Here is a 27260-nt window from a genome sequence, read left to right on the forward strand (position 1 = left end):
GTTTTTGCCTCTACAAATTTTTTCCTTCGCGAAGATTGTCATTTTATAAGAAATAAGATCATAGTATCTACTAGTATTTTAAGCCAAAGAGGTGTCATTTTCTCTGCATTAAAGTTGCTTTATGTTGAGAAAAAAATAGAAAACGAATTATTCTCCTGAAAAATTCAAAATACAAATTAAAATAGTCCCTAAAAACCACCAGAAGAAACTAAAAAATTATCTTGTGAACTAATTTTTTGCACAGACACAAACCAATGTTTAAGTTAAAGAAATCAAAATGAATTTTATCTAATCAACTCTTCACTGCTGTAAAATTTTTCCTCAAGAATTTATCACCTCGAAAAACGCAGCCACTCTCGAATCAACTTGAGCTGAACCTCCAACCTCCCTCCCCCCTCCCCCATCACTGAGCAGAATAAATTGATCAGTTCATTTTCAAATGAAACAACTAGTAGGCTCGCGATCCTTTAAAGAGCTTCAAAATTCAACTCTCAAAACATGAGATTTCAGAAAGCATATATGAGTTTGAACTAATAACAGTTGCAACACATTCTTGACACAATGGAAGTCTGTATTTAGGATTTTCTCAGCAAATATTTTTAGGCATGAGCATTTAGCACTAAAAAAAATCCAGCAAAATGCATTTTCTCGTAGTCACAGCCACTGATTCCTCAGCGGAAGGAACAATTTGTTTTTCCAGCTTTTTAAGTGCACCATAAGTTTTGCCATATTAACAGAAGTATTTCGTTTCAATGATAAAATCAATTTAAGACATTGCGCTCAAAAGACTGTACCTAATTTTTATAGCCTTAAATGAGGGAAAATATCTCGAACATCTCTGTCTTAAAGTAAAGATCAAATTAGGTCAGAATTTACAATCCAACCAACGTTGGTAGTTGAAAGGAAATCATCGAGTTTGACTTTCGCTCAGTCACCAAGCAAAACATCGAAACAAATGTCAAACGTTAAATAAGTGCATACTTGGACGGATTTAAATCGTAAGGAACTACATCCAATCTGACATGAGTTCTGAGATCTATGAGAATGCATGTATGGCAGGACCTATGCCATTATGGATGTAGTTCCTTTTGATTAAAATACTTCACTTTACAAATTGAATGAAATGGCATGAGTTCAATAGAAAGGCAGAAAAGTCTCATCCAAATCGAACCGAAAAAGAGAGAGTCAAAGTTTTGTTTCTTCACCCACAGCCAACCCCCTTCGAACCAATAACGATTATAGGTGGATCCCGTTCAAGGGGGCACGTGCTTTCCTTATCGCATTGATTTTATTTTTCACGTGAACTTGATGGGTAGGGACACTTCCTTGTACTCGAAGTGTCTCCACTTGAAAGCTGCCAAAATGTAGCCTCTCCTAGCATCGGCCCCCTCCCCCCCCCCCAACCCACACGACCTTTTTATTATGAGATTTGGTGTCACTTGGAGACACAAGAAGACTTCAATTTATTTATTTATTTATTTACAGTATCAACGGGTCATAAAGACCCATTTGCTAGACACTAAAACAAAACAAAGACCCTGCAAGACGGCAATAAGGTTGAAAAAAAAGAAAAAAAGGAAAAAAAATTATCGCTTACTTTATATTGATGGCGAAAGTGCAAAGCCACTTTTCTCCACTGCGGTGTTTCATAATTTCCGCTCCTATGATATTTTTGAAAAGAGAAACAAGCCAACTTTACATTTTGAAATTTATACAGAATATTCTGCTAAAAAAAAAAGGAAAAGGCAAAGAACTTTCCAAGAAATTACGTCGTCAAATTTTCCAGTGAAAAAATTTAGGCAGACAAGTCTGCAACGTCAACGTAGCAAACGGAGATACCTATGTGGTTTCGCAATTTGTCCATAATCAAATAAATTCTAGGTGTCAGAAAGAAAAACAATTCGCAATGCAAGAAACATCGCAACGTTATTTTAATTTTATTCCATTTTTCAGTAAGTGGGGCCCCTTCAATTTGAAGTTCGGCAACATTCATAAATACCACTTCAAATGCAATTCATTTCATTACTTTTACCATGTAATCGCAACTTATCTGCGCAATCTGTGCTACTTGGATAAGTATCCTAAAAAATGAAGGGAAAACATGCACACGCGTTGGCGTTTTGCAGCAATTTCGCTCTTCATATCGGAGAAAATTCAGACGAGCTTCTAGTTCTGGGTAACAAGTTGACGTTTTTCTTCCGCAGCGGCCGCAGCGGGCCTAAGTTATAGTTAAAGAAGACAAAAGGGATATGAAGGGATCCTATTGGTGGAAGCGAGTGGTTGCGATGGACAAAGGAGGAAGGTAATAGGCAGACTAACTGCAACCCACGAGAGACCCTCCTACAGTAGGTACCAGGTCCGCCACATCCCATCTCGGGCCCTGGTACCAGTTTTAAGGTCCGGGCCCCAAGCACGGAGGGGGGGAGGGTCTGAGGGGCATCTCCCGAGAAATTTTAGAATTTATGCGACTAATCGGACGCATTTTGAAGCTTCCATGAAGAATTTTTCCATCAATTTCTGCGGAATAATTATGTTTTTTATTTTCTACTTTCAGCACAAAATACTTGCGAATTGTTGCATTCAAAACATCTGGAAAATTTTTATTATTCTTTTTTTTTTGGGGGGGGGGGCGTATTATACTATTTTCAGTTCAATGAGGGCCAGGCCCACTTGGACTCCCCCTTCATTTGTCTATGGCAAGGGAGTTGAGCCATGAGCCATTGAAGTCGAGGATGCCCAGACTGGAGAGGTGGAGACTCTTCGCATCTGATGACGGAAGAAAATGAAACGTATAGTTACTAAAAATATCCCTTTGTACTGAAAATCTTGAAAAAAGATAGACATTTTCCAAGAAGTAAACCTCTTTGAAAATTTAAGAAGAATTCTACAGTGCCCCAGCGTGTTTCTGAAAATCTATTCACCTTTTGCGAAATTTTTAGGGTAAATTTTTCACTTTTTCTTACGTAACAAGGGTTGCATGTGAATTCGTAGTGGTTTTTCACGGGTAACACGGGCCCCCTTGTGGGCCCGGGCCCATAGGCGGTTCTACGGGGGTGCCAGTGGGTGCCGGGCACCCCCAAGCGAAAATTAAGTACGGTTATTGGAACTGTGAAATTACTGCTTTCAAAGATTCTGTATTCACTCACACTGAGAAAAAATCCCAGCAATTAATTGAAAATGTTTTAAACAGAATTAATATTGATAGCCGTGTTTTACAAAGATTCTACCTACTGGTTTTTTATGGTAAGATTGTAGTTTTGATGGAAAGTTTTTCTAAAAATTTTCTACTTTGAATTTATAGGTATTTAAGTAGAAAGGAAGGAGAGAAAAAGAGAAAGGAGGGTAGGAAAGGGATACTCGTAAAACTTGAGGGCCGAAACTTAGGCCTCTCCTGAGCGACCGTCCCCTTCGGGGCTGGTCTCCGACATTTTCCACCTCTGGGCACCCCCAAGCATGAAGGTCTAGAACCGCCTATGCGCCCGGTACCAGGGACCCAGTATCCCCCCCCCCCCCTTGTGGCGGGCCTGCCTACATGCAGGCTGGGCTTGTCGATTTCCTCTGAAATTTTTGCAGTGGTGAATGGATAGCTGAAGTGCGCTTCAGCTAGAATTGTATTTACAAATGGGTGGTTTTTCTACGAGGATTAAAAATAAACGAGTGGTACGGAATGTAACAAAAGAATATGAACTTTGCAAAACGATAATCCGGGTATCGGAAGTAAGCTTTTTTTAAAAACGCCTTCAAATGCGGCGTGATACCTCACGCATTCCGGAGAGTTCAAATAGTTGTATCATTGCGCCTTCGAAATGCGACGGAAGATTGCAATTGAAATAGCCTTCATGCACGCTGGCCTTTTCGATTTCCGTTAACATTATTGCAGTCATGAATGCGCTTAAGTGCGCTTCAGCTAGAATTGTATTTACAAATGGGTGGTTTTTGTACGAGGATTAAAAGTAAACGAGTGGTACGGAATATAACAAAAGAATATGAACTATGCAAAACGATAATCCGGGTATCGGAAGTAAGCTGATTTGAAAACGCCTTCAAATGCGGCGTGATACCTCACGCATTCCGGAGAGTTCAAATAGTTGTATCATTGCGCCGTATGGGTTGCATGTGAATTCGTAGTGGTTTTTCACGGGTAACACGGGCCTTTTCCGGGGTTCGGCCCCGGTACCAGGGATCCAGTATCCCTCCCCTTGTGGCGGGCCTGGTAGGTACCTAGTTGTTAGTCCATCATCATCCTCTCCCTCAGTCTATAGGAAAGGAACCATCCATTTCAACCAATATGATCGCTCCATACTCCATATATCTTCTTTGACTACTGCTTTGTCTATCAATTTCAATAATCAGCCCGCAGGTCAAAATTAGAGACCGCTCCGCCGAGCATTGTGTCGGGACTTGGGAAGCCAAAAAAGTGGCGAAAGTTACCTCAAAAGCTCGTAGTACACTTTTTGCCTTCTTTGCCAAATACTTAAGTACCCCAAGGCGAATCTGTCGACAGTCAAAACCTTCCCATGGAAGAAAATTAGGATACTTTTTGAAGTATGTAACATACTGGTTGCTAAAATAATGTCCGACGACCGTAAAAGTTTGTGTCATGCCTTTTCACGTCCTGAGGGAACCTGATGAGCTAACTTAAACGCAGACAAACGTTTTGAGGTCGGCGCAAATTTGTTTAACAATTTGGACATTAATTCATTTACTTACTTACAAACCTTTTATCAATTATATCTAGTAAAAATTCCGCATATTTACTGGGTACTTATGTTTTGATTTTCTCCACTGAAAAGTTACGATTGCGGGTTTGCCTTCAAAGATGGTTCAATAGCATGAACTCCTTCAAATAGGAGGTTGGCAACCTGCAATACGTATACTGTGTAGCCGGGCTAGGGGCCCCCCACCCCGGCTGCACGAACCTTGTAAACTATCCTAAAATTTTAGACAGTTTCAGAAAAGTTTTCAAATTTTACGACTTTTATCTCCTCCTCTAGAAAACAATTTGGATTACAAGCCCTTTTCCCACGTGAAACGTTTCCGGCTATGCCCCAATCTTATCGCTGAGCTTGCTCGAGTTACGAGGATCACGAGAACATGAATCCGAAGTAAAATGAGATTGTTCTTTTCTCTCTTTGATTATATCCACTCTTTATCTCTTTTCCCTTTCATTCTTCCCCCCTCCGTCCTCTCTCTGGTTATTATTTGCGTCATATGGTTGCGAAGCGAGCTCCGCTCCGCTCCGAGTCATTAGACTGACGGAAGTTCTACATACTTAGTTGCATACTAAAAAGATAAAGAGAACTGCTGTTGCCGAGCATGACGGGATTAGATCGAATACCCGAACCCATGCCATGCCCCCCTCTCGCTGTCCATGCCCCGAACGCCCCCAGGAATGCTGGGAGAATTTCGGAGTAAGCATCAAAGGAACATCGTCGAGAGGGAGAAATATTTACATTTTGGCGCGAACTTCAGTGACCGTACATTCTCTCACTTGCGGGGGCTCATGTGGCACCCCTCCATACGCCATACCCTGCTAGCTGAGAATAAATAAACATAAAAATTCGCCCAGCGACTACAGCAGAGCAGCAGCGTCATAGAATAAATTCTATGGCAGCCGGCAGCGTCGCGTCTCCGGAGCACCGAGGCCAGGCCGACAGCAGCGTCGCCCATCGCGGCGCGGCGTCAGCTGATTTCGGAACGCTCTGATTGGTTGGCTGAATTCGAGCCGGCTTCGCTGTTATGATTCATCTCACAACCTCAACCGTCTCGACGCCGGCCAACGGTCGTGCTTTGCTTGTGTTTTTGTTTATCTGTTTAGTCTCGAGATTTTGCTCTTACTTTTCGACAAAGACACCTCTTCGTTTAAAAAAGTTATTAGTGTTTTTCCCATCTGCCGAGACAGATAATCGGGTGTTAAAAATTATCGAACACTACAAGCAATTAATTATTGAGGCAGTGCTAAACACATACATACCATTTGATGCGTTCAAAGTATCCCTGCCCAATTCTCATTTACCGTGATTTGTTTGCAGGTGTGGGAACAATTATTCTGTGAAAGGCGTTCCTTGTAGATAGATGGTACCTATACATCGCATTGGGCGGAGGTGCCTATTTCTCACATCCTTACGTTACCTCACTACTTCGACTTCTCTTTGAGGTAAGAATCCCCTAATTTGCTAAGGTGATTTTCGAATGAGTCAGAGCTAGTGATGGCGATTCTTGGATCGATCTTCCAAAAGATCGATTCTCCGAGACCAAAAGATCGAGAAGATCGAATCGATTCTTTCACGACGATTTTTTGCGTGGATCGATTCATTTCACCTGGAATCGGATCGAAAGAATCGGTTCCTAATATTCCTAACTTTTGAGTATATTTTCTCCCGGAACTTAACGACTTGATTGAAAATGAAGAAGATTCTATACAAACATATTTCCTGAGAGGTTATCGCACATAATCCTGCTCAATTGCCTTTCTTTGCGTCCCGATCTTCTCCGATTCTTTTCAGCTCTTTTTGCCTAGTCACAAAAGATCGGACGGAACGGATCGGCAAGGGATCGATCTTTTGTCACGTGACGATTCGTGTGGATCGGATCGGGAAGATCGATCGGATCGGATCGGATCGTCATATCATGGTTCCATCGGAGAAAAATGAAAATACTAGATACGATCGATTTCAATCAAAAATCTCCACACACTGATTACTATTCTGTGATCTACTGTTATCAGACAAATTCTTTATATTTATCCATTATTCGTTTGTTTACAAACTCGATCCACGATGCACTAAAAGATCGTCACGTGACGATCTTGAATCGATTCAGAATCGTCACATGACAAATTTAAGCATGTATTATTGGCTCATTTTGAAATTTCAGATCGGCGGGAAAGATCGGATCGTTGGATCGATCTTTTGAAAGATCGATTCTTTTGACCCGATCTTTGAATCGGATCGATTCTCCCTATACGATTCAGATCGATCCAGGAGAATCGATTCTCAGTCAAAGAATCGCCATCACTAGTCAGAGCTAGGGGGCTTATTTACACTGCAAAAATGGTGAGTTGCATCGCAACGTTGTCAAGTTTCGTAGACAGCACGTACGGCTCTTTTGATGAGACGATAGATAGGCAACCCGCATTGGAAAATGCGGGGAATCAACGGCTCTTTCCAGCAAATTGGGTGTAAGACATTGAACGGCAACTAGAACATGCATACCAAGTTGCAGCGGTTCAATTGAAGGCGCGTCTTTACCCTTCTAGCTGCCTTACCCAACTGTCTAACGTCAAGCCTTACGCGCGGTCTAGATTGAAGTATTGAATTATCCGCTCAAGAATTGAAGAGCTTTCCTTTTTGCATTGCAGCTCTGCAAAGTTTTATTCATTATCTAGGTATCTCCAAATTGATTGCCAATTTCTTTCCCAAAATTTTTGTGGAACCCTTTGTGATTTGTCCCAAAATCTTCAGTGTTAAATTGCTCATTCTCTCTCGATGAAAGAAGTAAGTTTTCAAATGGAAATCCACAACGTTGCAATTTAATTTAAGTAAACCCCTCTTGCTCAAACCCTTTTATTCAGAAGACGCGGTTCAGTTTTGATCGTTTGCGACCACTATTAATCATTATTTTGGCTACCCTGTCATGGGTGCGGAACTGGAGAGAGCCAGAGCCCTGCCCCCAGACAGATTTAGAGAGGCCTTAAGACTGGAATTTCGGGGTATACCTACAGGGACTTAAAATCTTAGGATTTGGGGCCCCTAATGACCAGCATTCCAGGCCCTTGAGCCCTAACTCAGCCCTGCTTAAGGCTTCAAAGAAATTACGGGTAGTTGCGAGTTTATTCGATCCGTTCACGTGAGAGCGGCGCGGCGTCGTGAAGTATGTACGACAAACTGCTGTCGTCAGTCGAAAACGCCTTCAGTTTCGAGTGATACTTCTCCACCCACAGCGGAGTTATTATATTTGTATCTAATCTAAAGTCATTTTTAATCTTGATACTTACTAAATCGTATAGGATATTTCAATCGCTTATCGCCATATTAATGAAGTGTCGTCTCGCATTTAGTTCGCAGAAACCTTGATGAAAACTGTTTGCATATTTGCAAATGTCCTTGTGAGTGTTTTTTATCTTTACAGATTCTAACGTAAGTCCAGGACCGGATTAGTCGGGGTGCCGAGGTGCTGTAGCATTTGGAACTCCGGTCCCACGGGCGTAAATGTATAGTATACCACCTTCTTTAATTCCAGATCCTCTAGGGGTCATTAGAGCCTGAAATACAGATGTACAGGGGCTCTAAGTTCGGCATTGTAGGTGTCATAGAGCCCTTAAATTTTAGGATTTATGGCCCCCATTAACCAGCATCTTGGGCCCTTGACTGCTAATCCGGCCCTGCCTCTGGGGCTAAATGAGCCCTTCTTCGTAGCCGAGGGATACTCACAGAGCCCTTTGGGTGAGGATACCTAGACCTTCTCTAGATGCGATCCCCCCCGCCCCCCTTCACACACACACGTACACACTAAAAGGCAGGCGAAGTTAGATAAAGAAAAAGTAACACTTACTTTAGCACTCCTTAAGTATACTTGATCAAAAATAGAAGACGGCCACTAAGTACAAGATGTATCAGGGCCGGATCTACGTTTCACGTAGGGGGGTGCAAACCCAGATTTTGGCGCCCCCCACGCCGGGGGGTCTGGGGGGTATGGAATACCCCCCAGGAAGGCGGGGGGTTCGGGGGTCCCCCCCGGAAAATTTTTGAAAATTACAGCGTACCAGAAGGCCGTTTTCCGTAGTTTTTAGCGAAAAATTGATTTTTTTAAGTTTGATTTTTGAGGTCTCAAAGAGCGGTATACGCGCATGTAAAAATACTTGAAGTCGCATTCCTCAATACATTCTTTATGTGTGCTTTCTATAAAGCACTGACAGATACGTACTTACACTTCACATTTTATGAATGAATATTGGGTGTACCAAAGGGTAGGTTGAAGCTCCAGCGAATGAAGGAGGTAAGTATAAGTAACATTTTTGTGATTTTTAGAAAGACGATTTTAATGTTGAAAAGTTACGTGGGGTCTTGCAGCAAAAAAAAATTATTTAAAATGGTATTTTGAGATGAGATTTGTTCAAAATCACCGCTACAGGTATTTTGATTTTTCAGTAATCTCACTTACTCCCTTCATTCACTGGAAGCTTTTTCAACTGTGAAATTGTATCGTAGGGAAAGGCTTTTTTGAGGGTTAGTTGTTAAACAGAGTACAACAAAAACAAGAGAAAGAAAAGGATAAGTAGGTTTTAATCAATCCCATTAGTGGAACGTGCCAATAACATGTTTTAAAATTGTACTTTTCGTGCCTTCCCTGGTAAAAATTGGCAGTAGAATGTGTGTTCCAAAATACTATAGACCTAAAGCCGGCTGTAAGATTTCCAATAGCTTCTGTAGCCGGCTGTACAATTTCTTATAGCCTTTTATAGCCGATGGCGATTAAGCAACAGCCAGACGATAAAGTTTATGCTAAACGTTACTAAATACGGATACTATAGGACTTAGTTAGTTTTTGGACTACCGCTCTCTTTTTGTGCCGTAGTATCTTGATTTATTTTGCGAGGAAAGCTTCGTACTTTTGAAGGATGCCCGTCATTCTTAATATGTTGGAGAACCTTCAATTTCCTGTGATACTGGGCAATACCTCTGGTGTGAAATAGTTGCTTCAGACGCCGTGGCACGCTGCGGCGCGGCGGGCGGGCAGAGAGCGCAAAACGCGCATTGGCGCCTACAAACCTAACAGGGATACCTCACGCATTGCGCAATGCGTGAAATATCCCTATTAGGTTTGTAGGCGCCAGTGCGTCGCCGCCGCTCCGCTTTGTGTTAGGCTCTAATATTTAATCTGGCGGAGTCAGCGTTTTTCAACTCATGATTTTGAAATGTTTGCACACTCTGTATGGACTATTCTCATTTTAATTGATGAAAAAAAAATATGTTTTAAAGGAAAATATCAGAGGCGTGGCGTGCTTTGCGATATATCGATTGATTCGCCATCCAAACCTATGAAAAAAGATCGATTATCAGGGCGTTCGCAGCGAACACCTTAGTAATCGATTCTTTACCATAGCCTCAAATGGCGATATATCGATAATCGATCCTTCACGCCACGCCACTGGAAAATATAATATGTATGTGTTTCGTAAATATAAAGGTACTTCCGTATCAAACTTAATGATTTCCAAAGCACACGAATTTCTACACAATTTCTTATAGCCTTTTATAATCGATGGCGAAGAAGCAACAGCCAGGCGATAAAGTGTAAAGCCCGGTGATAGGAACTATAGCCCAACTGTATACTTTTTTATAGCTTCGTATTGCCCGGCTATATGATTTGCTCCGCTTTCTACAGCCAGCTATATAATTTTCAATAGCCTTCTCTAGTCGGCTATAAGAACTCCTATGGTATTTTGAAACGCAGCTCCTATCGCCAATTTTTACCAGGGTTTTTTTCTGAAAAAATGTCAATTAAGGAATCAAAATTAACCGTGTAGGCAACCACACTTTCGATTGACAGAATGGCCAGATTTGTCAATCTTTCCCGCGACATGGTCGACCGCAAATAATTTTTGATGAGCTTTAACTTACTAAAACTGCGTTCACAGCTAGCGGAGGTTGTCGGCAAAGTGCAATACATACGCAAAGCGATCGCGACATTTGGGAACGTATCTTTCTGGTCATTTTTCGCAATTAAATTCAGAAGGTTAAGAGGGCTTAATTTTTGAAGATTGCCAGAGAGCTCTCTGGCTTGTACCCGAAAGACTTCTGTTTCCTCGACAAATTCATAGGGATCTACGTCCATCGCGTACTTCATGGCGAAATCTTTCGCATGCTTTTTAAATCGTCATCATTCAACTTATTCATCTCTTCGCCGTTTAAAAAGCCCTTTTCCCAAAAATAGATTCAATTTTCCCGTCAATCTTACACGAAAGAAATTCTAAAATTGTAAACGCTGGAATCTTGCAATAGGTTAGTTCTGCTGGTCACAGAATCATGCTCCTTAGAAGATATGAAAACTGACAAATTTCGCCCCTTTTTTCTATAATGTTATTCCTGTTTCGGAACCTACATCTTTTCTTCCTCTCCCTCCCTCCCCTCCCTCTCTCACTCTCTCCAAAAAAAGTCATTGCCATTTTGGCGCCCCCCCCCCCCTAAAGTAGCGCCTCGTCTTCTTTCATAGTTTAAGTTTACAGTCATCACTCATTGTTATTTTAATTTCGTTCTTTCCTTAAATCTAGCGCCTTTTTCACCCCCGAGTTAGCCTCGTTAACCCATCGGAATGCATTTAACGATTCCGTGTGCATTAAAAATATTGGAATTTTCAATCCATACCTTTAATCTTGACGCCTTATGCTCAGTGCTGACTTTGACTTCAGCTTTCAGGTGCTCTTCAGAAGATATGAAAACTGACAAATTTCGTCCCTTTTTTCTAATGTTATTCCTGTTTCGAGCTTTGTGGCGATTAGGCGTGGTAAAGCGCCAAAGATCGCTATAAAAGCGACTCATATGTATGTATTCCTGTTTCGATGTTCGTAACCTCCCTCTCCTCTTCCCCCCTTCTCACCCTCCCTCCCTCTCACCTCCTTTCTAAAAAAAGTCATTGCCATTTTGGCGCCCCCCCTGAAGTGGCGCCCGGGGCACGTGCACCCACTGCCCCCCCCCTAGATCCGGCCCTGAGATGAATGTTGCTATCATCCCGTCAATTGTGCAAGATGAAAGTACTTAGAGGAAAGTAGGTTCCAGGACCCAATTTTAAACGTTTCAAAGTTAAAATTTTGTAATTTTAGTTTCGAAACTTCATGACTTTTATCTTATCTTGTTATAGTAAATTTTAAACAGTGGAAAATATAACATTAAACACTTCGACAGGCGTAGTATAAGCAATTTGCACATCGGTACGTATGTGTAGCAGTGTGTAGCGTTTGAAGTAACAAGTATATCCAAGCATTCGCACTATCGCCTTTGAGGAGGGAGGGCAGCGGACCCTCCGACACGTCGTCGTCCGGACAACTCATTAAGCAAGGAAAGATTGAGTTTTTCAATTTTTAGCGATTTTATTCTTAATATCTTTAGTGTTGAAGGCGCCAGATGATGCGAGCGGGACAGCGCAAATGTGCAAAATGCGCAATGTGTGGTGTAATCATTGTTGAAAAAATTTCTAGAATTTATAAATTTTATTTAAGACTTACCTGAATCTTAATTTTGGGTGTTTTATTTGGGCAAATTATTAAATCTAATTTTATTTATTTATTTTTTTTTTTATTTTTTTATTTTGCCTTTTTTTGCCCCGCGATAATTTGAATACGCTGCGTCAGCAAACTAAATTATTAGAGGTGCATGCTTTTTTTGCTGGACACTCAGCAAGTGCTTTATTTTGATTAAAATGTATAAATTACCTACCTACTGCTCGCATACTGACTTTTGTGTAAACTGTCGCAGCTGCGCGAATGTTTGGTCGACATTACCTGGATTCATGGGCAGAACAAGGTATTTTCTGTGGGGGGGGGGGGGGGGGTTGGGGGGCACAGACGGATGTAGAACTTGGGCTAAGGGGGTCTGAGGGGACTTCCCAACTGCAGAGGGGGCCTTAGGGTGCGTCAAAAAAAATGAAAGTCTGAAATGTTCCGCTCCCCAGGCGGCAATCGATGACGTTTGGTAAGAAAACATGTTTGCCAAAATTTGGGCCAATTTCAACCATTTTAAATGGTGCCAAAGGTCAATTTTGTGACGAAATTATGATATTTTGGTTTAGACCTCGTTTTCGTACAAAAAACTCGATTTTACGCTAAAATCGTGCGTTTACGAGAAAAATGCCACTGAACTCAAGTTGTAGAGGATGAAATTTTACTCTGGAAAGACGTCTTTGTAAACGATAAAAATCAAATTGAAGTAGAAAAACTCCACTCGGTATTTATTTTTTTGGTCCTCAGAATTTCCGAGGTCTTACAAAGTAGCGGTTTAAAAGACTCATTTTTCACGAAAATAAGTCGAAAGAGGGTATAAATGAACTGTAGGCAAGTGTTGAGGATGCAAACGTCATCAGAACTTCCTCAGTTTCAAAAAAAGTTCCAACTATTTTGCACAATCCTCCAAAAAGTGTATGCGGCTCGAGAATCAGGATCGTGCTATAGTAGTAAGGGAGAAGTGCGGTTTGACCGGGAAAAATTGCATAACAAACTTTCCCTATGTAATCGTCATCAGTGGGTCCCCCTAAACGACTTCCTAAAAGTTAAAAATGGTCCGACCCCGGAACACCCCTCAAAGTACTTAAAATTGAAAATGGCGGCCGTAATAAGGAGGTCCAGGAAATCGGTATTTTAAAATTCTCATTCTGTCTCATGTGAGGTATCATTTCCTATGTAACTTTGGTCGTAGGTTTCATAAATGGATTCCACAAGGCCCCCTAGGTCAAAGGGGGCGCTCCAAATCAAAGATGGCGGCGAAATGTGAGAGGAAGGAGATTGCATTTTTTTAAATATTCACCGAAGGAGTAAGGAAAGTGAAGAGACTCTATTCTCATGTATTTAGGGCCAAGAAACCGAAATTCGATGTTATAAGAAAAATGCAACCTCCTGTCTTTCACATTTCGCCGCCATCTTTGATTTGGAGCGCCCCCTTTGACCTAGGGGGCCTTGTGGAATCCATTTATGAAACCTACGACCAAAGTTACATAGGAAATGATACCTCACATGAGACAGAATGAGAATTTTAAAATACCGATTTCCCGGACCTCCTTATTACGGCCGCCATTTTCAATTTTAAGTACTTTGAGGGGTGTTCCGGGGTCGGACCATTTTTAACTTTTAGGAAGTCGTTTAGGGGGACCCACTGATGACGATTACATAGGGAAAGTTTGTTATGCAATTTTTCCCGGTCAAACCGCACTTCTCCCTTACTACTATAGCACGATCCTGATTCTCGAGCCGCATACACTTTTTGGAGGATTGTGCAAAATAGTTGGAACTTTTTTTGAAACTGAGGAAGTTCTGATGACGTTTGCATCCTCAACACTTGCCTACAGTTCATTTATACCCTCTTTCGACTTATTTTCGTGAAAAATGAGTCTTTTAAACCGCTACTTTGTAAGACCTCGGAAATTCTGAGGACCAAAAAAATAAATACCGAGTGGAGTTTTTCTACTTCAATTTGATTTTTATCGTTTACAAAGACGTCTTTCTAGAGTAAAATTTCATCCTCTACAACTTGAGTTCAGTGGCATTTTTCTCGTAAACGCACGATTTTAGCGTAAAATCGAGTTTTTTGTACGAAAACGAGGTCTAAACCAAAATATCATAATTTCATCACAAAATTGACCTTTGGCACCATTTAAAATGGTTGAAATTGGCCCAAATTTTGGCAAACATGTTTTCTTACCAAACGTCATCGATTGCCGCCTGGGGAGCGGAACATTTCAGACTTTCATTTTTTTTGACGCACCCTAGGGGGCCTCCATCGGAAAAATTTGGAACTTGGAACGTCTCGAGAGCATTTTTCAAGCCATTCTCAGTAGCAAATTAAGTGGAATTAAATATTACAGATCAGGGCCGGATTTAGGGGGTGGCCACATGGGCCGCGGCCCATGGCGGCAAAATGTAGGGGGCGGCAAATTTTACAATCTTTTTGAATGTAGGTATCAAAAAAAGAGAAAAAAAATCGGATTCAGAAAATAAATTACAAACGAGAAAAGGCGACAAAATCTATCATTTCCCGAGAGTAAATGTATAGTAATTTCTAATTTTGTCGTTTCGGTGATATAAGAGACAACATCTTTAATTAGTTGAGTTAAGAGAGAAACCATAAACGCGCAATTTGATCTGGAACGGAGCGGCGCGGCGGTCGGCATGAAACGCATAGCGCCTACAAGACTGCTGGAATACTTAACGCATTGCGTCAAACACACTGCAGTCAGCAGCAGTCGGTTTGAAACGCATAGCGCCTACAAGACTGCTGGAATACTTCATGCATTGCGTCAAACACACTGCAGTCAGCAGCAGTTGGCTTGAAACACATAGCGCCTACAAGACTGCATGAATACTTCACGCGTCGCGCCAACACAGTGCGGTCGGCGCGGCGGTGGAAGTTAAAATTTTTAACCACATTTATGTTTGTTCTTTCATAATTTTTTCCGTTCGTTTTTTATAAATGGAAGGCCAGGTCCAAACAGGGATGGGTTTACGGAACCGAACTTTTGTTAGTGTTTACAGGGCTTTCACAAAAAATGTGCCCAACACGAGTAAACGCTTCTCATACACCCCTCCCCCACCGGCGCGTTCACTTGATGGTTTTTATAGATCGTGTTCAACAGAATACACAGGTGCGATTATATTGATATCGATTGGTTGAATATGTAACCACAGCCTCAAAAGTCGATTTGGAAATCTGAGGTAACGGGTCTTATGTGATCGAATATTTATTCTCTCGAGCACCAAATGGCGATGAAAGGTGAAATTGTTAGGAATTTTATCATTTTCAGCTTTTCCAAATTAAATCCTAAAATTTTTGTTTGCGGTTATGTTCTATTGTTTTGAACCAAACGATACATCGAACCACTGTCGAATACGATCTATTGATGTTTCAAAACAAATGAGAAGGGAGCGTAAAAATACTGGCGGCCCATGGTCGGCAAGTAGGTAAATTCGGCCCTGTTACAGATGACAGAAAGTTTGCTGACTTGTTTCTAGGATATCATTTCTTACTGTAAGTTTTAGTTAATTCAAAACATAACACTGATGGGTTTTATTACATTCCCTATACTTTTTAGCTAAAGACTAATTAGTAGCTTGGGTCCTTGACATTTTTTGAAAATGGCCGAGCAGAATTGTGGGTTGTGGGGAGGGCCGGCAGCCCCCCCCCCCCCCTATTTCCGTCCATGTCTGGACTGCGTTTATCTTCATGTTCAAGAGTTATTGCACTGCGACTGCGCTGATTTTTCGTCAGAATCACCTCGACCGCGGAAATTTACCTTCTGAAATTGATCCGACCGCGCTGTGTAATAGAGCGTTGTAGGGAAAATCTATGTGTTTTGCCAGTGGAGGCGCACACTGAAGAACTTTCTATACCTCTGCTTCTTATGACGATGTACAATCGCGTAGCCATGTACCTTTTTCACGTGAGGCGGGGAGTGAGAGAGAGAGGGGGAGAGAGAGGGAGGGAGGGAGGGGGAGGGAGAGGGGGGAGAGAGAGTGGGGGGAGAGGGGGGGTCTAAGGTCACAAAACGTCTCATAGCTATGGTGTCCTGAGGGGGGGGGGGTCCTTAGAAACATGACAAATGACGTTTTGGGGGAAACGATTCATCCGATTACGGGAGGGGGGGGGGGGGGGGCTCTAGATTTTACACTAGAGTCATCACCTATATACTTCTTCCTTCTTTTTTTGCGTTATAATATCATTCTTATGTATGAGTTATCCGTCTCTTTCCTTTTCTGGTGCAGCTTTTTTTCATAAAGGGGCGTTCTTGAAACGCCTCCCTGTGTATTTGTACCCCATCTGACCATCACCTTCCGTAGAGATTTGTCTAAAATCACAAAAAATGCCAGATCCTTCGTCGCCCTCTCCGTTTAACCCACCATTAGGACTTTGAAGAGGGTGCTCCAACGTTTAAAGCTTTTTACCGCGAAATCTTGAGGATGGGAAGCATTGACGATGGTCGATGATTCATCATTCGGATGACATCGGTTCAATCAAGATCCATTGCAGATTTACGCCGCAGCTCGGAAAAGCAGTGAGTTTGTCAAAGCCAAAGCTGGCACGCACACAATCGAAGTTGTGTCAGATATTCATAAACCTTATCTATTCCCCCATTATCTTGTTACAGAGCTTGACAAAGAGAGGCTGCTAAGTATTTAAGTATGCCCATTCCCAAGAGGCACTCACGGATCATGACATAATAGCGTGCCTAGGGAAAAGGTGAAGGCGGATAACTTTTTTGGGAACTGTGAGTACCTAGTGGCTGCGAAAGATAAACGTTGATGTGATCAGGAGAGGCACTTCAGCGGGCTGCTTATTGAAATCAATAGACTAAGCGATAGACAAAGAAGACAATAAAGGGTAAAAACCGAGTTTGTTTGCAAAAAGCGCATATGGTTTGGATGTACAAAGGCGGTGAATAATTGATTGTCTAACAGCAACCCTCGGGAGATCCTTTAGTCTCAGTCCATTCTCCCTCCCCTCACCTATAACACAGGGTTGCCACAGTCAGGGAAAACCGGGAAATGTCTGGGAAAATGACGAAAATGTCAGAAACAATTGGTTCAATCACCTTCATTTGCTTTCGAGATAATGGGGTTGAGGTTTCGAGCAACAAATTTTGCCTGAAAACTATTTTCAATTATGTCCTCTTAACCATCTGTCACATCTTCAGTTGTCAGGGAATTCCACCAAAATGTGTCAGGGAAATAAGGGAAATGTCATGGAATTTCATTATTTAAATTCTGTGGCAACCCCGATAACAATCCCAAGTATATAGTAGTGATCGTGATATAAGTTGCGATTTGATCGGAGAATCGCCACGCGGCCGCTACACACTGGAAGGGAACTGCTCGTAAGAAATAATAGAACAACCACGTTCAAGTTATTTATTATAATTGAATAGCAACTTGAATTGACAATAAATTTTGAAAGAAGATATAACATGCTCTGAAATTTTGAAAATTGAAATTGGAATTTTGAATTTATCATCATTTCATAACAATTTAAATTTATAATCTGGAAAAGTTAAATTATTCCGGAAAATAATTTCGGACTTTTAAATGTGAAGTGAAAGTATTGTGATGCCTTGCATTTCAAAAAAGAGGAGGTGAACGGCCATTTTAACAGATGTTGTCATAATGGTCTTCTCAGACTTGCCGAGCCTGGAATCAAAGACCAACTTCGCGACCTCTTCTCCAAACACATTTTCATGACCGACATTTTGAGGAACAACAGTTGTATGGCTTTTGCATCTCTGTCTGCTTCCAAAGCTCATATAATTTTGAACCTTATATGGTTCAACCTTATATAATTTTTGGCCTCTCTCAACTTATAATCGTATGTAACGATAAACAATGGGACGCGTTTGCTACGGCGCCTTGATACAACTATACTACCTCGACGGATGTCCGTATTGCGTTCAAAAAATTGAAGGCGTTTTGACCCCCTGCTCGTCTTACCTGTTGTTGATTCGATCGACAAACGCGTTGGTCGGCGGTGACGGGGACTTGATGCATTTTTTAAAACTTGATGGATGTCCGTATCGCACCGACTGAAGTGCGAAACCACGTATCTCCATTGCGGTGTTTCAAAATTTCCGTTCTTAATTCATCTGTTCCATGAGAAACAATCGAAATTTACGACTTTAAATTTTGAACCAAATCTTCTGCTATCGAATACGAAAAATCATGGAGAATTTGAGTTTTGTGTTGACCAGCTTCTCGAAAGAAAAATAAAATTTCTAAGGAAGTCTGCAACGTCGCAAATAGAGATACGTCGTCTCTCATTTTGCCCAAAAATATGTATGCACTAAGTTGAAGGCATTATGACTGGCCTCTCTCAACTTATATTCGTATGTAACGATAAACAATGGGACGCGTTTGCTACGGCGCCTTGATACAAGTATACAACCTCAACGGATGTCCGTATTGCGTTCAAAAAATTGAAGGCGTTTTGACCACCCAAGCATAATACCTGTAGTTGATTCGATCGACAAACGCGTCGGTCGGCGGTGACGGGGACTTGATGCATTTTTTTAAACTTGATGGATGTCCGTATCGCACCGACTGAAATGCGAAACCACGTATCTCCACTCCGGTGTTTCAAAATTTCCGTTCTTAATTCATTTCTTCAATATCAAGCTTCAGTATTAATATATCTTAATATATTAAATTTATAAGAATCTCTTTCATTAACATCGTAAATGCTCCGTCGAAACGAATACGGTAAATCACGCACCAGTCGCATTACGCCACGCCGTTCGATGCGCCGCAAGGAGGGGTTGCGAAAAACATGCCCACGCCTCGCAGGACGCCTACGCTTTGAACACGGATTCTCCATGACTGAAGACAAAAAAATTGCGAGACAACGACGGTCGACGGTGCACTACGCTTCCGTAGTAAATCCATCATCCACGGCCATTTCCAGGGAAACGAACGAACCGGGCAGCCGAGTCATCAGACCGAAGAAAAATAGGACGGGAAAAAGGAAAAACCGCGCATCTCCCGACGGGACCAACGGGACAACCGTTTTTCCCGAGGGGGCGAGGGGGGCCGGGCACGCCGGCCGATCCCTATATTTTTCCCGCCGTCGGGGGACCGGGACGGTCGAGCCGGTACCACCCGCGCACGGATAGGCCCGGCGGTTCGCGCTGAATTTTGACGGAAAGAAAAGCCTTACAGAATTATATATGGTGATTTTAGTCGATTTACTGCAATATTAACGGATGAAAAATTGCTACAAATTGCGATTTTATCGCATAAATTTGCAATAAAATCGCGATTTTATCGACGCCGAGGTATCCCAATATTCTCGAACAAAAATCTTGATAAATTGAGATAAAATTTCAATTTTATCGAACGCGATTCTACGTAGAGATAAAATTGCGACAAGATCGAGGATATAATTGCTCAGATGTTGATGATCCTAGCGATTTTATCGCAAAAAAAAAAAAAAAAAAAAAAAAAAAAATCGCAACTTAATTTCAAAGTATCAAGATTTTTCCGTTGAAAAATGCTCCTTGAGACCATCCGTTTTAACCAATAAGATCGGTCCATTTTGTCTTTGACTCTATCAATTTCAATAATCAGCCCGCAGCACGTACAAGAGCCGTCGACCACTCTACTCAACAAAAGTGAACCCGTCCGCCCTACTCACGGAAAAAATTAAATTGCTGATTTAACAATTCCATTGCTATAAAAGTGACAGCAATGTTTCTATGTAGACTTTACAACAAAAAAATGCTATTTTAACCACCCCCGTGGTTCAATTAGCTTACAATAGTGGTTAAAGTAGGTAGCCTTCTTTTTGGTGTAAAATCTACATAGAAACATTGCAGTCACTTTTTTTAAGCAATGGAATTGTTAAATGAGCAGTTCAATTTTTCCGTGTAATCTCGAACTGACGAAATCACAACTCAAATGTTTATTTTTCGATAGACGTATCTATAAATGATAAATGTATTAACTTTGAAGTCTTGAAAGTCAAGGAAACTTAAGCTCAGAGGAGTCTGTCGCTTAAGAACTTTTGAAAATGAACGACCCGAAGTCTTATTAACAAATCCCCCCCCCCCTCCCGTTCACCAGAAAAGTTAGGAAGGGGGTACGGGGAATGGGCGAAGTGTTTTAAGGTCGTTTACCGGGCAGAAAATGCGTATACCGATAGTGAAACTGCAGGAATGCGTATTACGGTCTGCGGCGCGCTGCGCTGTTTCGGCGCGAGGAGCATACTAGCGCCTACAAAAGAGCAAGAATACTTCACGCATTGCGCCTTCCCTACAGTGCGTGCCTTTATCGTTGAAAATTCGTAATATCTCGGTGACGAACCTGTCTGAACCATTTCCGACCAGTTTGCACCCCGGGCCTGCAATCCCAGGATCGAGAGATTGTAGAGATTCTGCACCCCTGAATGGTATCTTATAGTCTATCGAGTCATTGATGTCAAATATCGTTCGTCTTTCTCTGATCGAATAACTTCATAACGAGAACCTCTCTATAGCGAGGAAATTATCCGGTCCCTTGAGTTCTCGTCATAGAGAGAAATTACTGTATTATTATGTTCTTCCCCTTTATAATCTCACCCATCAGTGATGCACGAGAGGCAATCAGATAATGCAAATGCATGTGAATGTATGTATTACTGTGTTATGGGTTCAATCGTGTTAGCAGTGCTTTGACGCAAGAGGAGATGTCGACCTTTTCCCCTCAGTATTAATTAGCTCAAATAACTCGCAATGAAGAGGGAGGGAGTGTCAAGAAAAACAAGATCATTTATCTTGCAAAATCAAAATTATATTTTTCTTGAGCCAAAAGCATTTCAGATTTGCTACCATACTTGAAAAATATGTAAAAGTCGTGGCAACGTCATGCGTCATTAGTACTTTTTACCCTGATTGGTCGTTGATCTATCACAGAGTCCAATTAGTTCGAAGTATATCCTGAAAAAATCATTTAATTTTCCAATTCTCTTCAACTTAGTCGAAGAATCAAGATAAGTCATGGCGAGGCGCGATGCAGCGCGGCCAAGCCGAGACACCGTACTCAGCAGCCGCCATTGGGTCGGACCGCATAGCGATCCAGGGGTGGACCCCTTAGTAGAATAATAAGCACTGCACGATTGGAAATTTATTGCTCTTTGATTTCAGTTGAAACGATTTTTTCCTCAGACTCGCCTTTTTTAAGCTAATTGCAGATTTCGTGGGAAATGTGCGATTTCAAGCAAAATTCGACTTTCTCAGCCGCAGAGACATACCGCGATATCTCATAAACTGAAAGTAATAATTAAAATAGCGTTTCCTATGGGAAATTTTGTGCTCTTTATCAAAGGCATTACATTTTCCCGTAGGTTTGAGTGTTTCCCAGTTATAAGCAAAAACCAGTCACCGGCAGCGTATTTCGGCCCCCCAGTAGCCCGCTTTTTTTCAAGATGAACAGCCGATTCCGGTGAACTTTTGATATGTTCCTTTGGTGGCTGACTGTAACCAGTGGCGTGGCGTGCTTTGCGATACATCGATTGATCTGCCATTTAAACCTATGGAAAAGGATCTATATACGGGGTGTTCGCAACAAACACCTTAATAATCGATTCTTTACCGTAGTTTTAAGTGGGGGAATATCGGTAGTCGATCGTTCACGCCTCGCCACTGATTGTAACATGTCTGCAAAGAAACCTTCTATATATTGATTTTCCCAGATCGCCCTTATTTAGAGGTAATTTGACGGGACTATACCACACTATAATACGTGTTTTTAAACGGTAGCAGAGCCTTGGGCACGAACAAGAAAAATACTCTTGAGTTGAGAAAAAAAGGAACGCTGGATGTAATCGGACATATTTCTATCAAACGGAACTATGTGCATTATGACGTGAGCCCTGTTATGCATGTATTCATATGGGTTTCAGGGCTCATGTCTTAATCAGGGTGTCGAGCATCAAGATTTTCCCGATTTCCCGATTCTATAACGATTTGAGGTCAATCAGGATTTAATCCCGATTTCATCAGGATTTTAGGAAAATTCGGTCGTAAAATCAGGATTTGAGAAAAGTCGGCCGTTCAATCAGATGTTTTTATTGAGGTACTTTTGTGAAGCTACATTCGCCCCTTTTTCTCCGCAAAAAATCAGGATTTGAAAAAATTATGAGGCCAAGATTTAGTAGTCAAAAATCAGGATTAATCAGGATTTCCCAAAATGAAAAAAAAAGTAGACACCCTGCTTAATAATGCACATAATTCCGTTTGATAGGAATCCGTTCAATTAAGACACGGTGGAATAACCTCCTATGGCCTCAAATACTGTTTTGAGAAAATCGCTTGCGTTTTAATTATTCTATGACTAGAGGGGTACGCGCTCTGACTGCTTCGCGGTTCAACCCCACGAATCGCTTCGCGCCATGGTCGTTACGCGTTACTCTAATGCTTTTATACTATAGAATAAGATACGCCGCTCACAGCGTGTGACAAGAAAACTATATTCAAAAGCATTTTCTGCGAATTGGCTGTACCCCCATTAAAAGACCGTCCGTGCAGTTTTTAAAAAATGTTCAGTTTTCACTTTAAAATTGCGTTGATTTGAGTGATTACTCCACTCAAAGCTAAGGTTTAAGATAAAATGATCGATAACTTTATTGAAAATGGCAACAGAGAATTTGTAGGTGTCTGAAATTTGAAGAATTTTGTGTTTAAGTGGAAACTATACTGAGTGAACTGAACACACGGATACCCTTTGGTTCATGAATTGAACAATTATTGGAGAAGATATGACAAAATGATCTAATCTGCTAAAATACGTGTATTTAAATGGGAAATTCTGCTAGATGACGTCACTAGGCGGTGCACTTTCTCACTTTTAAATCTGTTTTTATATACTATTTCCCTAGTCAGAAAAAAATTATAAAAAATACTGTGAAATCAGGTTTTTAAGCACTTTCAGATGAATCAATAAAAAATGTGCATGTAAATTCCCCATTGATGCTTTGTAACTGTCATATGGGGAGAGTAAACTGCAAAATTTTAAGCCATCATATTAGTCGATTTCCATTTAAATAATTAAATTAGGAGGTGACATTTTGAAACAGAACGATGTAGATGTGTCTGTTTTACTCATTTCTGTCCGTGTATGATGCATAAACAGATCCAGATATGGGAGGGGGGCAGAGGAGGCGTACGCCCCCCCCCCCCCCCGGTTCGCCCTAAAAGGAGTAAGGAAGAGGAAAGAGAGAGAAAAGGAAGAAACGGAGGAGAACAGAAGGAAGCACGCCTAGGTATATTTGGTACTTATTCTAAATTATCTGGGAAGGTCCTTCGGACCCCTTAACGTCCTCCCGTTCGATGTGTCTGGATCCGCCCATGATACGATGTGGTATAATTAAACGTTATAGTTTGAGTAGCATAACTAAATGTAAAGATTAAAAGAGAGAACCAATATGCTATACATTTTAACCATGTTCATTTAAGGTATTAATTCGTGCCGCAGCTTTTCAAACCGCCAGGGTTCATCTTCAGGGCGAAAATTTATAAACAAAAAACCAAACAAACACAAAACAAATTAAAATTACTAAGCACTACATTGCAGAAGGTTAGTGAAAATACCAAAAAGAGAGAAACAGTAACAATTCAGGACTAGAACAGTACCTAGATGTGGTAAAACTTTAAAAGACGTTGATAAAGCGCGCTTGCATTGATAGGCAGGGACACACTGATGAGTTGATATGATATGGGTGGCTGTGCAATGTGCATCCACCAACCACTCGATCTGACCTCTCTTTCGACAAAAATTTGATTTTCTAGCCGAGGAAACGAGGAGAGATCCCACTTCCCATCGCAACCAACGATTCCTAAGAGTACAATATCCGGCTAGGTTGGCCTAGTGGTCAGCGCGTATAACTCCAGGTCAATAGATCCCGGGTTCGAATCCTGGTGGTGGCGTCTAATTTTCACGGAATTGACGAGTAGATCTGCTGAAACAGATTCTACTCGGTCCTAATCCCTGAAAATTTGAAAATCCTGGAGCATGAATGTGCCTAAATCCCTCGATGTCTACGGACAACAAACATAGTCTAAAGTTGGCGGAAGGTGCTAGACACGAGGCCATAAAACCAGCAGGAAAAAAAAGAAAAAAAGTACAATAATGTCGATGAATCTCCTACACGCCCATCTGTGATAGTGTGAGATAATGCCTTAATTGTTGATGACAAAGTTGATCAGGTTGTCCTTAGGCCCGGTCCTATCATCTCTATGCGAACTTATCCTCTCGTTAAAAAAACAAGCAGTCCAGGTGCCTGCTACGCATTTTAACCGAAGATTGAAACGCTTATTGTTAGTTCTAACTGCCTCACCAGAACCGACATTGTCATCTGAACCGACAGTATCATCACCATATATAATTCCGTAAGCCTTTTCTTTGCGTCAAAATTCAGCGAGAACCGCCGGGCCGATCCGTGCGCGGGTGGTACCGGTTCGACCGTCCCGGTCCCCCGACGGCGGGAAAAATATAGGGAGGGGGGCGTGCCCGGCCCCCCTCGCCCCCTCGGGAAAAACGGTTGTCCCGTTGGTCCCGTCGGGAGATGCGCGGTTTTTCCTTTTTCCCGTCCTATTTTTCTTCGGTCTGATGACTCGGTTGCCCGGTTCGTTCGTTTCCCTGGAAATGGCCGTGGATGATGGATTTACTGCGGAAGCGTAGTGCACCGTCGACCGTCGTTGTCTCGCAATTTTTTTTTCTTCAGTCATGGAGAATCCGTGTTCAAAGCGTAGGCGTCCTGCGAGGCGTGGGCATGTTTTTCGCAACCCCTCCTTGCTGCGCATCGAACGGCGTGGCGAAATGCGACTGGTGCGTGATTTACCGTATTCGTTTCGACGGAGCATTTACGATGTTCATGAAAGAGATTCTTATAAATTTAATATATTGAGATATATTAATACTGAAGCTTAATATTGAAGAGATGAATTAAGAACGGAAATTTTGAAACACCGCAATGGAGATACGTGGTTTCGCACTTCAGTCGGTGCGATACGGACATCCATCAAGTTTAAAAAAATGCATCAAGTCCCCGTCACCGCCGACCAACGCGTTTGTCGATCGAATAAACTACAGGCTCTATGCGTAGGAGGTCAAAACGCCTTCAATTTTTTGAACGCAATATGGACATCCGTCGAGGTTGTATAGTTGTATCAAGGCGCCGTAGCAAACGCGTCCCATTGTTTATCGTTACATACGAATATAAGTTGAGAGAGGCCAGTCATAATGCCTTCAATTTTATACATACATATTTTTGGGCAAAATGAGAGACGACGTTTCTCCTTTTGCGACGTTGCAGACTTCCTTAGAAATTTTATTTTTCTTTCGAGAAGCTGGTCAACATAAAACTTAAATTCTCCATGATTTTTCGTATTCGATAGCAGAAGATTTGGTTCAAAATTTAAAGTCGTAAATTTGGATTGTTTCTCATGGAAGAGATGAATTAAGAACGGAAATTTTGAAACACCGCAATGGAGATACGTGGTTTCGCACTTCAGTCGGTGCGATACGGACATCCATCAAGTTTAAAAAAATGCATCAAGTCCCCGTCACCGCCGACCAACGCGTTTGTCGATCGAATCAACTACAGGTACCATAGGTTTTGCGACGTTGCAGACTTCATTTGAAATTTTATTTTTCTTTCGAGAAGCTGGTCAACATAAAACTTAAATTATCCATGATTTTTCGTATTCGATAGCAGAAGATTTGGTTCAAAATTATATGAGCTTTGGAAGCAGACAGAGATGCAAAAGCCATACAACTGTTGTACCTCAAAATGATGGTCATGAAAGTCGGAGAAGAGGTCGCGAAGTTGGTCTTTAATTCCAGGCTCGGCAAGTCTGAGAAGACCATTATGACAACATCTGTTAAAATGGCCGTTCACCTCCTCTTTTTTGAAATGCAAGGCATCACAATACTGGCACTTCACATTTAAAAGTCCGAAATTATTTTCCGGAATAATTTAATTTTTCCAGATTATAAATTTAAATTGTTATTAAATGATGATAAATTCAAGATTCCAATTTCAATTTCCAAAATCTCAGAGCATGTTATATCTTCTTTCAAAATGTATTGTCAATTCAAGTTGCTATTCAATTATAATAAATAACTTCAACGTGGTTGCTCTATGATTTCTTACGAGCAGCTCCCTCTCAGTGTTTAGCGGCCGCGTAGCGGCCTCAGGCCCCTAGCGTATTATAAAAGCCCTAAAATCTCCTGAACTAGCGTGACAAGCTTAGTGCAACAAGAGGTGATAGAACCGGGCCTTAAACAATGGTTCAAATCGAAGTCAATAACGTGCTTCGTTCGAAAAATCTACGCATACGATATCTTGGATAGGTCGTGGCAGAGAGAGCGCCGAAATCCCCCCCCCCCCCCCCTCCACTGTAGTGACTAACAGTCACATCACTGATAGAAAGCGCACGATGCGTAGGTATTTCTGTACGATCAAGTGGAGGCAGAGCGCCTTCTGGTGTGTGTGTACGCGACACGGACATCGCTGAAGGTAGAATAGTTGCATGAATCAAGGCGCTAAAATCTGACGGTGTTTCATGACTATCTTGCTTGTCGATATTGAGGTGGAGGACCCATATCGTGAGTTTTAAAGCTAATCGTGGCCAGGAGGTAGTAAAAAACATCGTCTCAAATATCGATGAAATTCAGTCCTTGGTTTTCGTGCAGGGTCCTTAAAAAAAGAAGTGTATGTACGTATCTTAAATGAGCTGCTTAGTTTATTAATAGTTGCAAGGTAGAGATGTAGCCAAATAAATATATACCATCAACCGGTAAAATCGCACGAAAATCATGTTAAGCTCTTTAAGAAGGTCTGAAATCCTTCCTCAGCGCGCAATCTGCGTAGTTTGTGACACGCTTTTCCAAGTTTCCCGCGTTTCCAGGAAGTTTTTCGCAGTCACCGCCGAGATTTGCACAGGCAGAGAAGTTAAGAAAGAGAAAAAACTGAAACTAAAAAAAAACTGGGCCGAGTAAACTAACGATCTCACTAACTTTTTCTAGTGGATGATTTTCA

At 41.6% G+C, this 27260-nt stretch overlaps 1 protein-coding gene across 2 annotated transcripts in view; it reads left to right on the top strand.

The window, feature by feature from the left end:
- The first annotated feature begins 5694 nt into the window (after positions 1 to 5694).
- LOC109039893 (uncharacterized) overlaps positions 5695 to 27260 on the top strand; it is a 33471-nt gene continuing 11905 nt past the window's right edge. The window contains exon 1 of one of the 2 annotated variants that reach the window (XM_019055603.2): positions 5695 to 6157. The gene's annotated coding sequence lies outside the window, so the exon portion shown is untranslated. Of the gene's footprint in view, positions 6158 to 8187; positions 8213 to 27260 lie in introns of those variants that run through there. The other variant, XM_072299007.1, reaches the window with a different exon arrangement.

This window comes from Bemisia tabaci, chromosome 3 (genome assembly GCF_918797505.1).
Source record: "Bemisia tabaci chromosome 3, PGI_BMITA_v3".
Classification (NCBI taxonomy): domain Eukaryota; kingdom Metazoa; phylum Arthropoda; class Insecta; order Hemiptera; family Aleyrodidae; genus Bemisia; species Bemisia tabaci.